Consider the following 8046-nt stretch of genomic DNA (forward strand, 5'->3'; position numbering starts at 1 on the left):
CCCCCCCCCTTATAATTCTAAAATAAAATTGTTCAATTTTTAAGTTGTCATTTTTTGCAATAATTGACACAATAAAGAACATAATTAAAATATACTCAAATTACTTACTTCAATAGATTTACACATTTTTTCTTCCACTGAAATTAAACGGAGAAATACTTACGTAACTTTATTTTTTTAGTATTTGAAATTTCATTTAGGAAAACACCTTAAAACAAAACTCAAATGCAAGGTAGAAATTTTTCCAGGGAATGAAACCAGGAAAACAACTAATATCATGAAAATTGCTAATTTTTTTTTTATAATGTTAAAATAACTTTTATGGGCTCATCAGAAATTTTCATCAATTCGATAATTATTTAAAGGTGTTATGTTCTATTAAACTAACAACCTTTGCAAAAAATTTACATAACATTTTAATTTCAAAACTGTCAGTACATTATCTTTTAAAAGTTGCCTTTAGAATTAATGATAAAAATTTGACTACAATCAATTACTCTTTTGAGAATGTTACTGTAACAAAATAGATTTTTGATTCAGACAATTCCATTGCACATTTTTCTCTGATTATATAGTATGCGTTATGACATAAATAGGTTTAAAAAAAAAAGCAGGCGTAACATGAAAACATTTTAAACAGAGCTTTTCTGAAAATAAAATTAGAAAAATTAAGCAAATGCTGGAGTCCAAGTTCCTGGTATAGATGATTTAGCCTTGAAAAAACATGTATTATGCATTTAAAGAAGTTGCTTTCGCAAAGAACCTTATATATAAAATTTTAAACAAGATTCTTCTCAACGTTGATTTAAATTTTCTGTTTTTACAATAATGTAAATAAATGTTCAGCTAAATTTTAAATATTAATATTTACAAAAAATATACAAACCTTTTACAAAGAATATAGAAACCTTTCAGAAGAAAGTTTAAGCATTATTCTTTTCTACATTGATTGGGAATTTTCATTTAAATGTAAATGTTATTCAGCTTAAAGTCAAAGAAATTTTTTACAATTATATTATTTTAAACGTGATAAAAATAAAAAAGCAAACTTTTTGTCTCAAATTACAAATGAACAATCATGTGAAAATTTTCTACATTTAAATGTTATTCAGCTTAAAGTCGAAGAAATATTTACGATTAGAATCATTTGACAATTATTTTAAACATGATAAAAATAAAAAAGCAAGCCTTTAATTTCAAATTTCAAATGAATAATCATGTGAAAATTAAAATGTTATTCAGCTTAAAGTCGAAGAAATTTTTACGATTAGAATCATTTGACAATTATTTTAAGCATGATAAAAATAAAAAAGCTAGCCTTTTGTCTCAAATTTCAAATGAATAATCATGTGAAAATTTTCTATATTTAAATGTTATTCAGCTTAAAGTCAAAGAAATGTTTACAATTAGAATTATTTGACAATTATATTATTCTAAACATGATAAAAATAAAAAAGCAAACTTTTTATCTAACATTTCAAATGAATAATCAGGAGAAAATTTCTGAAATTAAAATAATAAAAATACTTACAATTTTGAGATAAACTTTAAAATCAGCGTTAAAAGAAAATTGCTTCCGATATCATGCCGTCTGATTAAAATAATCAAAATTTAAATATATTCAACTGTTTTCATGACACTTAAGCACTCATAAAGATTTGCTAACGTTACATTTTATCAATACAAAAATCGTACCTGACAAATCAAAATTTTAAAATGTTGAAGATTTAATACTAAGTCGTAGAAAAAATTACACACTACAGTAATGCAGAAAAAAAATCTAAGATAAACATAACTATTTCACAGTATAATAATTTTATTGAAAAACCAAACACACTTTAAAATCAACTTCATCCAATTGTAAATGCAATACATTACCTTCATTGTTTAAAACTAACGTCGATAACCTAAATACACAAATTAAAACACACACGATAAAACACAAATTAAAAGTACATAACTGTTATTAAATAAAATAAATTTTTTTCTCATGACTTTAGAAATATCTGATACAGTTTGAGCTTATTCATCCAATTGTAAGTCTTTATTTACTTGAAATTATATTTCTAAGCAGTAATTAAAAGCTTTTATGAAATGTTCAGAACATGTGTATACGAAATAAATATAATAATGTGTGTAAGAAAAGTCACATGAGGACTTTTCGCTATGACAGATTTATAGTAGTCCATGCTGAATATCCACACTGTATACATTGACTGTAAGAACGATCGAACTTAGAATTACCAGCTGTCCATCATAATGTGCGATTTCATAGTGTGTGTAGTATCCAACTGTTCTTCTCAAATATTGAATTGGCTCAGAGAAGAAGTTTCTTTTGAAATCAATTTCTTCGTAGTAGGTTTTCTTGAAGATAAAGAGCTATACAGTGGCGTACGCAAGGGAGGGGTTTAGGGGTTTAAACACCCCCCTTGAGCTCAGACAAAATGGCAAAAATAAAAATTTTAGTAGAAATTATGCGATTATTTATTTTAAACTTAAATTATTTCATTTGAAAATGTTTTTAAAAAATTGTAACATCTTTTACAAAGAAATTCAATGAGTAAATTGCGGTATCTATACTTCATCAAAAAATCTTGGTAGAGCCACACGAAAAGCAAAACGTAACATAGTGGCAAGGGGATTAACAAAAGAGGTTTAGCTCATAAACACTCTCAAGCAAACTATCATATGTTAATAAAAAAAAAAAAAAAAAATCAAACTTCGAGCTAAAGTATGGGATGTTTAGATATAAAGGAATGACCACGATTTTCTTTATTCTGAACGGGAAGTTTAAAAACTAAAATTTTATGGAGCTAAGAGATTTAAAATGGCGATGTTTTCAGAAAAAACTGAAAACATTCTGTTGAAAATTTGAAAAAGTCAAGTACTCAAAGTAAGAGTTTGATATTTAAGAATTGTTTAAATTTATTTCTTTGCTTCTTATTCGGAAAACTAAAAAGAAACTTATCAGATAACTATTTCAAAGTTCAAAAATTCATCGAAAACGTCAAAATTAGGAAACCCCAATCTATACCACCTGCCAGTGATTGCGATACACGAGGAAAGCTTAAGCATAAAAAAAATGCTGCTGAGTCAGATATCGAAACAAAAACGATGACAAATTTAACAAATATCTTGTATTTTGTAGTGACATCAACAGTATTGAAAAATTTTTTTGAAAAGAATTAATCTCAGCAAATAATTCTTTTAGCCCAAAAGGAGTTTTTAAAAATTATTTAAAAAAAAAAGTCTGAGTGGACTAAGGGATGGGTGAGAAAATAAAACAAAAGAAAAAAAAGTGGTCCTTTGCGCTCTATATGTTGCTTACAACATTTTGCTCACTTTGTTTGCGAAATAATCATTATATTTTGTATAAAATTTAGGAGTGCATTCAGGAATGCTACACGAATATTACTTTGACTGCCTACGGACTATCACAAAATAAGAAAGGATTCAACCTTAAGCGTGAGTATGTTTTATTTAATAAACCAGCCCACACACATGAATTAAGTTTTCACAATGTGGTGTACATCAGAAATTGTAAGCCATACTGCNATCGACGAAATAAAATTGGGCAGTGATACCCGACATTCATGTGACCGGGGCTACCCGAAATCCAATTTTTTTGTAAATTTGTAATTGCTCGAACAATTTTTCACATATAAACTTCTTTCTTTGCGCAAATTAAACTTAAGACTGCATACTTTAATGCTGTATGTATGGAAAAAATTATTTTTTTAGTATTAAAATGAAGTTTAATCGAAACATTCAACCAATTTTTCTTCATTTCATGACTACTGTATTCAACATATTTTCAAAACTATTGTTTACCATGTTACCAGCTGCATAAATACTTGAAACTTTGAAAATAATCTTTTTTTAACATAACAATTAATGTCCGATGGCCCATATTGACTTGAAAAAATATTCTATTCATATGAAATTGACAGTGGGCGGGGTACCCGACACTCCCCTACTGAAATTTAAAAAGAAAAGAAATTAGATTTTACAATGAAAAAAAAATTTTAAAACTATTACACATTGAATACTTAATTGAAACTTTAATTATTTAATTTGAAAATGTTTTTCAGAAATTTTAATATCCTTTACAACGAAATTAAATGGTTCAATTCCGGTATCGATACCAGCGTAAGAAAAATTTCGTTAGTGTCATACAAAAAATAACACAATGGGAAGGAGATCAACTGAAAGAATTTAGCTCATAAGCACTTCCAAACAAAGTATCATATATTTTTAAAAAAAATAAAAAATCAAATTGCAAAACCCTTCAACTTCCTTTATTAGACCAGAAAATAACTACTCGCTATGTGGCAAATCAACAAAAAGAGTGCCGAAAAATCTTACACAAATAAATGCTTATTTTAAAATTCGTATAAGTGCATCAATATTAAAAGATGCTATAAGAATTCAAAATCATCAATTTATGGTTGAAAAAACCATGTAGAAGGAGAATTCTTTAACAATTCTCATATTACAAAGTTGTAATATATATATTAATTATATTTTACCACTCCCCCAAATATGTTTACGTAACATTTTTTAAAAGTCAGTATGCATAACATTAATTTTTTTATCGTTTGATTAAATTTTTAGTCTCAGATTATATCTGATAGAAATTTATTTAAAAACATTATTAAACAATAATTATTTATTAGACTAATTATTATTATAATAAATATTTAATAGATGTTTATTAAACTAAAAGAAACATTACAGAATAGGACAAACTCGAAAGGTATAACCCCGGGCAAACATACATATTTTTTTTTTAAAAAAATTGCAAGTTTAAAATCTATTTAGCGATTGCACTTGGCAGGATAGATCACGATACTGAAATATCCCCAAGAAATTTAAATAAAAATGTTTAATTCTTTGTTTTACAATATTTTAGACATGAAATTTTAATACTGGAACAATATTGTTTGTATTGAACGCTAAACATTCTAGAATGTAATGGTTTAAACTGAGGTAAAAGTAGCAGACCATTAATTTTCTAATTGTTTTAACTTGGCTAATTTATTTAAAGACAATTATTTTTATCCTTTTCACTGTTGCAGAAAGACTTTGTCACAGTCGAATTACTTAGCAAACGTTGTTTTACAAGCATATTTTGAACTAATTACATTACTTATTATTTATAGCTAGACAATAAGTTGACAGAGAAGTCAACTACTATGTGCGAACAATAATGATCACAATTCATAATATTAACTGACTTTATTAGATACATGATTTTTAACTAAAGCAAAAACATCATTACTTACAATACTTCTTACCGTTTCATGTAACTATCATTAAAATTTGCAAAGTTTCCAAATAATTACTAAATTATAAATACCTTACGTAATTGGAAAAAAAAGCTGCCAAGCTCGAGCAAGATGGCGACGTACACAAACTTCAAGAAGTTACATACAACTCAACAGTTGAAAAAGTTTTTCGCGTTCAATCGTTCGCAAACTACCACTAATATTATCTTTCGTTTCCTTTGCAAAGGCTAAAAATGATATTTTAAGTAATAATTAATTTATTGTTTTCTTTCATAAATAAATATTTATTTATTAATAACATGGGATAACCTTTCACAAAAATGTGGCGCTGTACCAAAAGTAATGAAATAGATGATTATTTTGAAAGTTCGAATGTTAGATCGAATACTATATAATTTTATATCATATTAGTTCTAATAATAGAAGATAGGATTCAAGAGTTTTGCGTTTTATTAGCACGGCAGTATTATATTGCATCTTTCTAATATTAGATCATATCTTTTTGCTACCTGGGAAGATGTACAAGTGAGTAAATATATCCTATTTCAGTATGATCTAAATGATATGTCATGTTTGTAATGAGATGTTAATATAGATGTTTGTTTTTGTTGGATTTTTTTTATATTATCTACAGGAGTCTGTCTAGATTTTTCTGATAGGTACCTATTTTGTGAAAAATTAGACATAATTTGTGAAAATTAAAATTTATATTAAAAAAGCAACACAAAAATATGGATATATCGTTTCTTGTGGTAAACAAGAATAAAGTTTTAAGAAAAAGTTGTTTGAAACTACCGTTTTTCCTTAAGTTGAATTTGTGAAAGTACCCCTAAACGGTAGTAAATTTGGCCTGAACAGACCCCTGATTCTAGAAATGATAAATAAAATATTGTAACTGTTATGTGAAAGTGTGGTCAATGTTTATAAATTTACATAACTTCAATATCATTTTTTAACATATTTGGTAATTCTTTTTTTTATCGTTATTGAAATTTGAATTGTAAATGTGAAAAGAATTATTAAATACTATTAAATAGCTTACAAAATTAATTTAATTTAGCAAATAGATATAAATCCTAATAAATGATATGTTAGCAAAAAATTTATGTTATACATTTTTTTTTAAGTAATCAGTAAAATGGATGATGTTGAAAAATCAAAGGTAAAATTTAATCTTGTGAAAATACTATTAAATAAATGATGTTGTAAAAATCAAAGCTAAAATTGAATCTGGTAACATACTATAAAGCGCAAGTAAATATATTTTTTAAAATTTTATTTGGATCTTTTAATAAAAATTATTATTTTTTTCAAATATTTATTTTCATTGCCTTTGAAATAGAGAATATTTGTATGCAAATACGATATTAAAAGCTAAATTAATAAAATTTTTGTTTCATTGCAAAATAATAATAATAATAATTAGTATGTAAGAAAGAAAATAACAGCAACGAAAGAATATACTTTCTTTTTCCTCTTTTTTTTTAATCAAATCGTTTTATAGATCTGTTTATCAATTTGTTTTGAAAACTCTTTATCAAATTTATTTTTTCTAAACAATTTCAAGTTAGTTTCCAGAATAAAATATTTTTTATTAATTTATTAGGAAAAATACGTACCAAGTACTTTAAGCTAATTTACTAATAAATAAATAATTTAAAAATTATATGTTAAATTTCCGCAAGAAAATAAACAGTCCTTTTTTTTAAACTTTACTAATAATCCATTCCTCCGAAAAGTAAATTTCAACAAAAAAAGAAATATTTCATGATATCAGTATTTATTTATTTTTCTTTCAAAATACACGTGAAAATAATTTAAAAAGGAAATTCATAAATAGTCTTCTTAAGAAAACATTTATTTTTAATTTTCAGTAAACAGATTTTTTTTCATTATTAATGCAGAAATTTCTCTTCGTTAGATACTTATCCGGAAATGAATTTTCATAATAACCAAATTTAATACTCAGACATCTCTGTCTAATTTTGACATTACCTAAAAAACGTAACTACATGGTTATCTACTCTCATTTGAAAATTTTTATGCGTCGTGAACGAGAAAACTAATTTAAGACACATTAATTAAATCGAGAATCATATGTATCATGCTTCGAGAATCATATGAATCATATGTATCATGCTTCGTGAGAATCAATTATATATGGGTGATTCTCACGAAGCATGACAATTCACTGTCCCTTGCTCCAAGATCTAATACTATAATACTAAAAGAACTTTTTTTCAAAAAAAATTAATAAATAGCATTGCTGTTAGCATTTTAAAATGACTTTGCACTAGCATTGACTGTTTTGTATACTTAAAAAAGTTAATTGAATATCAAAATGTCATTTTCCTGGCATGTCCCAAACAATATTTCCAATAATAACTAGCTTCAAAACTTCCCATACATTTTTCAAAATCTAATTTTTTTTATCTTATCCTATGTAAGCATTTCTAGAACATACACAGAGGGTATTGTTTACTAAAACTTCGTTTAAAATAATTTTTTCTGTCAATAATTTGTTTGTCCCATGAAAATCTGTCATTTTCCTGGCTACTTTTATTTAGTGATTTATAACCAAAATAGATAGAGCCAGGAATCAATATCTAATGTTAATAGATTGATTAGATACCCTCCTATCTGAACATGTCTTGTTGCATGAATAAAGAACCAATTTTCTGGCTCAAAATCTATTTCAAAAATTTTTTCAAGGTGAGTAGGTTTTTATGCTGTCATTTTCCTGGCTTATAGGCATATA

The 8046-nt window shown here is 25.8% G+C and overlaps 1 protein-coding gene across 1 annotated transcript in view; it reads left to right on the forward strand.

Annotated features, from left to right (window-relative positions):
* The first annotated feature begins 5544 nt into the window (after positions 1–5544).
* Positions 5545–8046, forward strand: part of LOC107448390 (oplophorus-luciferin 2-monooxygenase non-catalytic subunit-like) — a 53919-nt gene continuing 51417 nt past the window's right edge. Inside the window, exon 1 of the mRNA XM_016063562.3 lies at positions 5545–5813. The gene's annotated coding sequence lies outside the window, so the exon portion shown is untranslated. The remainder of the gene's footprint in view (positions 5814–8046) is intronic.

Source organism: Parasteatoda tepidariorum, chromosome X1, assembly GCF_043381705.1.
Source record: "Parasteatoda tepidariorum isolate YZ-2023 chromosome X1, CAS_Ptep_4.0, whole genome shotgun sequence".
Lineage (NCBI taxonomy): Eukaryota > Metazoa > Arthropoda > Arachnida > Araneae > Theridiidae > Parasteatoda > Parasteatoda tepidariorum.